We start from the raw sequence: 10,469 nt of genomic DNA, 5'->3' as shown, positions 1-10,469 counted from the left end.
AAAATATTTTGAACGAGCTAAATTTCTCACAAGAAGAACCAATTACAATCTATGTCGACAACAAGTCTACAATTTCCCTTGCAAAGAATCCAGTCTCCCATAGCCGAAGCAAGCATATTGATACAAAGTATCACTTTATACGAGAGCAGGTGAAGAACAAAAATGTGGAGCTAATTTACTATAGAACTGAAGATCAACTAGCAGATATTTTCACAAAACCATTGAGAGCAGATATATTCAACCGACTCAAAGAAAAGCTTGGAATGGAAAGTCGAGTTTGAGGGGGAGTGTTGGAAGTCAAACTCAACATGTTAAAGAAGAGTGTAGAATCAATCATATGTGGCAAAGATATTTTGGAAATAATTGAAAGTTAGGTGGCAGCATGCTAATGAAGCATTTCAACGTGAGAAGCAACTAGAGCTGAAATATGTCGGCTTGGAATTATTTGAAACGTGGAACTTTTGTGAACAACAAAACAATTGGAAATTGGAAGCTAATCAAAGTACAACGAGCAAATGACGCGGCTAGAAGATTTTAGAAGCAATTTACGTCGGTTTAAGTCTCCTATAAATATGTGTGTTTTAGGTCCAAGTTATGTGTGAGTAGTGAGCAAAAGAAAAATATACGAGAGAAAAAATAGAGAGAATTGAGAGAGCTTAGCAAAGTTTAAAATAGTGAGGTTGTGTTTGTAAACTAGCCGAAGCTAGTATTGCAATATTGTAATATTGAGTGTCGTTGTAACATATTTTTTGTTTTGTATCAATAAAAAGTGCGAGTTATAAATTACCGAGTGCCCATCTACGCTTCCAACAGCCACGATCCTGCAGATCCAGGCGCTGCCAACCCCACAAACGCATATTTCACCCGCAATAATTTCTTATCAATGTATCTGAACCCAGAAAACAAAGCAATAAGATAAGCTTATACAACCCTGAAGAAGAGAAGTAATTGGATGAAGATGATATGAACATACTGGTCTCGCACTAGTAATTGACCATTAACTTCTCCTCGTTGTTCAGCGTGGGGAAAATCTTCGGAAGCAACGAAATTGTAAGGCTAGCTTCCGATTTCTTCACTCAGTTGTCTTTTAGCATCATTCCAGAGTGTGTCACGGTAACCATGATTTTGATCGGGGGAAGCGGAGTTTAGATAGATGAAAACGGGGCCGAACTCCTTTTTCCAAGGGTTTCCTTTCTGATAAAATGTATCCATGTCGTTGCCGGCATAATGACCGCTCACAAACATCTAACGGCATGAAAACAACCAAATATTTCATTGGTTGAAGGTGTGACAGGGAAGCTGTATATGCGACCGTGATGGGTTTACTTACGGAGAGAGCAGTTGGGCCGACATGAGAAGTAAGCTCTTGCTTGTGCGGAGCACCCGTTCGGAACTCGTTGCTTGGGGTGATAACCCAGAAACCCACGGTGTCGTCATCCAATATCCACCCATGAAGCTTGTTATCTTTGCTCTCTTCCGAATATTGGTACTTGTCGTCAACCTGCACCGCATAATTATCAGAAAAAAACTTCAAATAGTGGATGAATTAGTAAACAACTTAGAAAAAAGAAAGGAAAGGAAAATAACTGTCCTCTAAATCGTGGATCGGTGGGATTGGTCAAGAGAACAGCTTCTTTATAAGCAAGAACATGACTGCGACCAGCTTCTCGATCTTCTGCAGTAGGCATTACCCCTTGTCTCGAGTCTGATATTGACATGAAATGAAACCTGAATCAAAATGTCACATGGAATCAAACATTTAACACTTTCCTCGATGGTTTAGCCATTAAAAAACGAATCTTCCATGGTTCATTTGTTTTACTTGTCCTTCTTGAGCTTAAAAGCAATCCTTAGTTGATTCATATCAGCATCAGGAAAATCTGCTTCTCGCTCAAAAATATCATACATATAAACCCCTGGAACGCCTCTTCGTACTATGGGAAAAATATTCGCTTCTTTCAACATCGGAGAATGTTTGCAAAACTTTTGTCTATTTTTAAAGGTACTGTGCCGCGATAATCCTCTGAAAGTTTCCATGTTTTGGTAAAGGAAACCTCAACTAACTCATCAGTTTGTGTAATGATTTCCATATGTTCTGCAGCCAATCTACAGTAGCATGTAAAAAGAAAAAAACGTGTTAAATTAAAGAAATGCCAAAAGATTACAATTAATGTAAAAATGGCAAAGAACTTACTTGTCATAGGATTTATCATTCCAGACAAGGTCCCAGTATCTAAGGAATCAATGAAATTTGATTCAAATAAATTCAGTTATTTTTCAAAATAAAACCTAATCAATATGAGAAACTATATGGAGTATATATATAAGTGCATATACCCTTTGTTATCGTTGTTGTTTCTGGTTTCAAGCACATTGGTGTTGGATCATAAACTTGATCTATTATGGGAGCCTAAACCCAAACCCAAACTAAATTGATGTCATTACTTACATCATTTAATTAAAGATGTCATTGCTTACATCATTTAAGTAATGATGTCATTGCTTACATCAATTTAGTTAGGTGAGAGTTAGATATTTGTTGAATTTGTAATGGTTTAAATTAGTTTATTTATGTGGTGTAGGATTGTTCTTGAGTAGTATAAATACCCCTTCCCGTTTTAAGCATCAAGAAAAATTAAGAGCTTCTAAGTGAGTGAAAAAGCAAAGTCTTATAAGAGTGAGTTGTAGTTCTTGTTTTTGAGTGAGAGTGCTCTTGTAATATTTGTTTGAGTTTAAATAAAAGTTGTTTGTGTGAGTGTTTTATTTCCAACAAAGTGGCATCAGAGCGAGTTGGAAAGATCGAAGGTCTCGACGAGAAGAATCCGACGCCGCCAGAATTTTCTCAATCTGAGTTCTGACGCACCGCCACGCACCGCCGGAAGACTGCTGCCAGAAAATCGAGTTGACTCACCGAGTTGAGCCGAGTCAGCCGAGTTGGAGCCCTTGACCGAGTTGTCCAAGTCCCTCCAAAGTTTTTTTTTCATCGTTCCGGATTCATCCGTGCAATCGGATTTTACAAAATCTCATTATATTGAGAGATATGGCAAATGGTATGGCACAATTCCAAGTTCCGACACTCAACAACAACAACTACGACAATTGGAGTATCAAAATGAAGGCACTTCTTGGATCACAAGATGTGTGGGATATCATAGAGAAAGGTTATAACGAGCCTGCGAATGATGATGCTTTTGCTACTCTTACACCAGATCAAAAGACAACTTTGAAGGATTCAAGAAAGAGAGACAAGAAGGCTCTCTACCTCATCTATCAAGCATTAGATGATGATGGTTTTGAAAAGATTTCAAGTGCAAGCTCTAGCAAGGAAGCGTGGGAGAAGCTGCAAACCTCTTACAAAGGAACCGAGCAAGTGAAGAAGGTTCGTCTCCAAACATTAAGAGGTGAATTCGAATCCTTAAACATGAAAGCATCTGAGTCTATTTCAGATTATTTCTCAAGAGTAGTAGCTGTTTCTAATCAATTAAAAAGAAATGGTGAAAAGTTAGACGATGTGAGGATAATAGAGAAGATACTCCGTTCGTTGGATCCCAAATTTGAGCACATCGTCGTGACGATTGAAGAAACTAAAGACTTGGAAGAAATGACGATCGAGCAACTCCAAGGATCATTGCAAGCATACGAAGAGAAGCATAAGAAGAAGCATGAGTTTACTGAGCAACTCCTCAAGCTGCAACTCAAAGATATGCATGAAAGCCAACGCAATGATAGAAACCAACGTGGCCAAGGCAGAGGTAGAGGCCATGGACGAGGTGGAAGTCGAGGTCGTGGATGAGGCTGGAATTACAACAACAATAATTCCAACAACAACTATGAGAAAGGAGAAAGCTCAACACGAGGCCGTGGAAGAATCAATCCGAACTCAAGGCGTGACAAATCTCAAGTTCGATGTTATAATTGTCAAAAGTTTGGGCATTATGCTTCAGAATGTAGAGCTCCCAACAACAAAATTGAGGAGAAGGCTAACTACGTGGAGGAAAAGACAGATGGCAAAGAAACTCTTCTTCTAGCATGAAAGAAAACTAATGGTGGCCAAGCAAATTCCTGGTATCTTGACAGTGGTGCAAGTAATCACATGTGTGGAAGGAAAGACATGTTCGTGGAGCTAGACGAGTCAGTAAGCGGAAATGTTTCGTTTGGAGATGATTCCACAATAGCAGTGAAAGAGAGAGGTAACATTCTTATCCGTTTGAAAGATGGGAGACATCAATTTATTTCAAATGTCTACTATGTGCCCAATATGAAAAGTAACATCTTAAGTTTAGGGCAACTGGTAGAGAAAGGTTATGATATTCATATGAATAATTATAATCTTTCTATAAAAGATGATAAGAATAACTTTATTGCTAAAGTGCCGATGTCAAAGAATAGAATGTTCTTGATCAACATACAAAATGATGTTGCAAAGTGCCTGAAAGCTTGCTATAAAGATGCATCATGGCTTTGGCATCTTCGATTTGGGCATCTCAATTTTGGAGGTCTAGAGCTGCTATCTAAGAAGGAGATGGTGAAGGGACTACCTCGCATCAACCATCCTGATCAGCTTTGTGAAGGATGTCTAGCTGGGAAACAATTCAGGAAAAGCTTTCCAAAGGAGTCAGAGACAAGAGCCAAGAAGCCACTTGAGCTCATCCATACCGATGTGTGTGGACCGATCAAGCCGAGCTCTCTCGGTAACAGTAACTATTTTCTTCTCTTCATTGATGATTTTTCAAGAAAAACCTGGGTATATTTCTTGAAACAGAAGTCAGAAGTTTTTGAAGTCTTCAAGAAGTTCAAAGCAGTAGTGGAAAGAGAAAGCGGTAGAAAGATCAAAGCCATGAGATCCGACCGAGGTGGAGAATTTACTTCCAATGAGTTTCAAGAGTTTTGTGAAGCAAATGGAACTCGTCGACCAATGACAGTTCCTAGATCCCCCCAACAAAATGGTGTGGCAGAAAGAAAGAATAGAACAATCCTCGACATGGCACGAAGCATGCTCAAAAGCAAGAAACTACCCAAAGAATTTTGGGCGGAAGCAGTATCGTGTGCAGTCTACTTGTCAAATCGATCTCCAACAAGAAGTGTATGGGGAAAGACACCGCAAGAGGCATGGAGTGGAAGAAAGCCTGGCATTTCCCACTTGAGAACCTTTGGAAGTATAGCCCATGTTCACGTACCAGACGAGAGAAGAACAAAGCTTGATGATAAAAGCGAGAGTTTTATCTTCATCGGCTATGATGCTAATTCGAAGGGCTACAAGTTGTACAATCCAGACAATAAGAAGTTTGTGATTAGTCGAGATGTGGTCTTCAACGAAGAAGGAGAATGGGATTTTAACTCTCATACAGATGACTTCAATTTCTTTCCTCAGTTTGAAGAAGATGAGCAGACAATGAGGGAGCAACTAGATGAATCTCAACAAGAGCTTGCAACTCCACCCACTTCACCAACATCAACAACTCAAGGAGACTCATCACCTTCATCATCGTCAAGTGGGAGTCAAAGTGAAAGAGTTATGCAACGCACAAGAAGCCTTAGAGATCTCTATGAGGTAACTGAACGACAAGATAATCTTACATTATTTTGTCTGTTTGCCGATTGTGAACCAGTGAGCTTTCAAGAAGCGGTACAAGAAAAGAAATGGAGAGATGCGATGGACGAAGAAATCAAGGCCATCGAGAAGAATGACACATGGGAACTTACCTCACTTCCCAAGGGACATAAGGCGATAGGTGTCAAATGGGTGTACAAAACAAAGCAAAATGCCAAAGGAGAGATTGAAAGGCACAAGGCGAGGCTAGTTGCTAAAGGCTATATTCAAAAGGCTGTAATTGACTATGATGAGGTATTTGCTCCTGTTGCTCGATTGGAGACTATCAGACTAATCATTTCTTTGGCAGCTCAAAACAAGTGGAAGATACAACAGATGGATGTAAAGTCTGCCTTCCTAAATGGAGTTCTTGAAGAGGAAGTTTACATTCAGCAACCATCAGGCTATGAAGTCAAAGGGCACGAAGACAAGGTGTTGGTGTTGAAGAAGGCTCTTTACGGGCTAAAACAAGCACCAAAGGCATGGAATAGCCGAATCGACAAGTACTTCCAAGAGAATGGCTTCAACAAATGTCCCTACGAGCATGCTCTATATATCAAGATCAAAGATGGAGATATTTTGATCGTGTGCCTCTACGTGGATGATTTGATCTTCACTAGAAGTAACCCAAGCATGTTTAATGAATTCAAGGATGTGATGATGAAAGAATTCGAGATGACAGACATGGGGTTCATGGCGTACTACCTTGGCATTGAAGTTAAGCAACAAAATGATGGAATTTTCATTTCATAGGAAAGCTATGCAAAGGAGATACTGAAGAAGTTCAAGATGGAGACCTGTAAGCCAATAAGCACATCGGCAGAATACGGGATCAAGATGACCAAACATGAAGAAGGCGAAAGTGTAGATCCAACATTCTTCAAAAGTTTGGTAGGAAGTCTATGCTATCTAACTTGCACGAGACCTGATATTCTTCACGCAGTTGGATTGGTTAGTCGCTACATGGAATCTCCAACAACCACCCATTTTAAAGCCGCAAAGAGAATTCTTCGCTATCTGAAAGGTACAATTGACTTTGGCTTGTTCTATTCAGTTTCTAATGATTACAAGCTTGTTGGATATAGCGACAATGATTGGGGTGGAGACATAGATAATCGAAGGAGCACTACTGGATTCGTATTTTTCATGGGAGATATTGCGTTCACATGGATGTCAAAGAAACAACCGATTGTCACATTGTCTACTTGTGAAGCGGAATATGTTGCTGCTACCTCATGTGTTTGTCATGCAATTTGGCTTAGAAATCTATTGAAGGAGATTGGTTTGATACAAGAAGAGCCTACCAAGGTTTGTGTCGACAACAAGTCAGCCATTGCCTTAGCGAAGAATCCAGTATTCCATGATCGAAGCAAGCACATTGATATTCGCTACCACTATATAAGAGAGTGTGTTGCAAGAAAAGATGTGGAAGTTGAATACGTGAAGTCAAAAGATCAAGTTGCTGATATTTTTACCAAGCCACTGACCAGCGAAGACTTCTTAAGATTAAGGAACCTACTAGGGGTCACGAGATCAAGTTTAAGGGGGGTGTTGGATCATAAACTTGATCCATTATGGGATCCTAAACCCAAACCCAAACTAAATTGATGTCATTACTTACATCATTTAATTAAAGATGTCATTGCTTACATCATTTAAGTAATGATGTCATTGCTTACATCAATTTAGTTAGGTGAGAGTTAGATATTTGTTGAATTTGTAATGGTTTAAATTAGTTTATTTATGTGGTGTAGGATTGTTCTTGAGTAGTATAAATACCCCTTCCTATTTTAGTTTTAAGCATCAAGAAAAATTAAGAGCTTCTAAGCGAGTGAAAAAGCAAAGTCTTATAAGAGTGAGTTGTAGTTCTTGTTTTTGAGTGAGAGTGCTCTTGTAATATTTGTTTGAGTTTAAATAAAAGTTGTTTGTGTGAGTGTTTTATTTCCAACAATTGGGCATTGTCTTATATTTTATTTCTGACAAATGACCAGAAGGATCCTCGATGGTGACTTCAACATATAAAGTATAAACCTGTGCAAGTTCCATTTAGTAAGTAATACTATGATACTCAATTTTTTTCCCATAATGATTACATACTAAACTTGGAACGCTGTAAGCAAAGGGAATGTATTCTTACTCTGCCCTTTTTTCTATGCAATAGGACTTCAAGACCCTTCCTATTTCCATCCATGCTTTCTCTGCAACTGCAATGCAAAACATATACATAGAAGAAGAAGAAGAAAGAACCTGGCCGAGATTTCAGCAGAAAAAGACCAGGAAAAGAGCAATGAGAACTCGATGATGATTACTAGCCATAAGAAAAGGTGAGTGGGGTGAGCAGTACTGTTTACCACCTTCTCCATTCTTTCTCAGCGGACTGATGCAGTAAATCATCAAACGTTCTGAGAGTTAGATACTCATGGTGTTTTCCTTTTTTCCCTCACAACATTAAATGGGAGAATCCCAAAGATTAAGGTAAGGAAATCAATTAAGGAGTGGTTTTTAGGATCACCATAAATGGTAAGAACCCCAACATAATAATGTTTCAGAACAGAAGTGGAAAAAGAGAGAAGAAGTCAATCAATCTCCTGGCTAGGCTTAGGGTTTTTGTTTTCCTTCTTAACGACCATCAGCTTATGCAGGTTATATGTAATTAAGATATCTTTTAATTCTTTTGAATTTAAATTCTGAATCAATTATATTAGTTTCTTTTGAGTATCCAAGTTTATTAATGAATCTTACATAATAAGTAAAAAATAAAATAAAGATTTTAAAAAGGAAAAAGTAATCGTTTAAGTTGTAAATAACTTTTATTAGGAAAAAATGAGGTTAATAAAGAAACTTTTTCGAACCATATATGTAATTAACACCAATCCCACGCCGTACATTAAAATCACAATAAATGAATCAAACTTTTATTTTTTATGCATTTTATGCTGTTTAGTACAATACTCTTAAAGGTAAAATATTTTTTAACTTTTTTAATAATAGAGAGGAAAAGCATCAGGGGCGCTAATGCACTAGTTTAGTTCCATACACAATGAACCAGCAGAATCCAAGGGTGAACTCGCATACGTCTGCAGGCCAGTAGGTGAAGTCCAAGCCAATTTGGCCATGCTGTTGGCTGCTTTGTTTCCTTCGCGTGGCACATACCAAAACGCCAAGCTCCAGCTTCTACTCAGCAGCTCATGGATATGTGGCGTTAAAGACGAAGCTCCAACAAGCTTCGGATCCCTGTCAATGATCGCGAACACCTCCTTGCTATCGACTTCCACTATGAGCTCCTTCAAACCCAACCTCCAAGTCATGCACAAACCCTCGTAAACTCCCGATTCAATGACTGAACAGCATCCAATAAATTTCGCGAAACCCGAAACCCATCTTCCTAAATGGTCACGGAGGAGGCCCCCACATAAGGTCAATCCTGAGTCCATTTTATGAACCCCATCAATGTTTAATTTAATGCATCCAGGTGGAGGAGGAAGCCATTCCATATTTTTAATTATTTAAATAATATATTAATAAATATGCCTACGCTCGTTTAAAACTTTTCAGCCCATCCCACACGACAGGCTCTTGGATATTCAAAACCTAAAAAAATAATCGAAAGTTGATATCTTTATTATCTTGTAAATATCTGTTGGACATCTATTCAAATCTACATGTATATGCATAAATAGATACACTTTTTTAATTAAGATAAGTACTTACAAAGTAATATTTTTTTAAAATATTTTCAGTCATTTGATAATAAGCATTTAATCATCTCTACTATAGTTATTATGCTTAAAATTTCTAAGAATAACAATCATCATTTTAATTATTAAGATAATTTAATCCGTGGTACAAATAGATACACTTATATATTCATGATCCAAATATATAAAAGCGAAGAACAAGTTTGAATGAATTTTATTTTTTTTTTGTTGCTCTCCAGTTTCAATGTTTCGTCTTGATTAATCTGGACCGACCTCTATCGTGTACCTGATTTTGGTTAATAATTTCATGTTTTCATGGTTTCACATATTCAGTAAGTTATTTAAAATTTTAGACTTAAAATTTTTTAATACGGATTTTCGATTAAAGATAATATTTAATTTAAATTGAAATAGTATAACAATAACTTATAAATAAAAAAATGAATTCAAATGTTTACGAATTTATGTTTGTAGGATTAAATTAAAGGTTGAATGCAAAAACAATTGTTCAAAGTATACCCTAAGTTAATTTTAGGTTCTTAAAGATTTTTCATTAAAAGATACTTAATGTTTTCGACGTTACATTTTTAAGTGCATAAATTGTAACGATCATTAAATTCGGTTATTAGCTTATACACGTTAGATTTATAAAAAAAATTATTTCAAAATAAAAAATATGATTTTTTTCATAAAACCTAATTTCTCCCCCCTAAATCTTAAAGAAAAGATTCAAAACTTTTAAAATCATAATTTCAAACCCTTTTTCTCACGTTGTCCGCTGACAATTTTGCCTTGGTCGTCATTTTTTTGTTGTCAGCTACTTCATCTAACTTGATTTCAAAGTATTATGGGCTTGAATCGTTGAAATAGTCGTTCTCAACCATAACCAGTTAGTTACTTTAATTGCCTATTTTTCGTTGTAATCGTCACTTAAAGCGTGAGGGTTTGAATGTTGGTTGTTCGAGCATTCACGTGCCGTTTGAATTTGGACTGGTTGGCGGAGTCGACAGTGGTAAGAGTATTGAAATTAGGGTTTTTTCTAAATTTTAAATTTTTAATAATTTCCAAAGAAGTTTGGGTTTTTTAAATAATAATTTTAAGTATTTTTTAAAATAAAATTTATATGCATGATACGTGTCAGTTAATGGACGAATTTAACAACCGTTACAGTTCATATACCT

Source organism: Hibiscus syriacus, unplaced genomic scaffold, assembly GCF_006381635.1.
Source record: "Hibiscus syriacus cultivar Baekdansim isolate YM2019G1 unplaced genomic scaffold, ASM638163v2 tig00111947_pilon, whole genome shotgun sequence".
NCBI lineage: Eukaryota > Viridiplantae > Streptophyta > Magnoliopsida > Malvales > Malvaceae > Hibiscus > Hibiscus syriacus.
Note: the sequence above shows the minus strand (reverse complement) of the source record.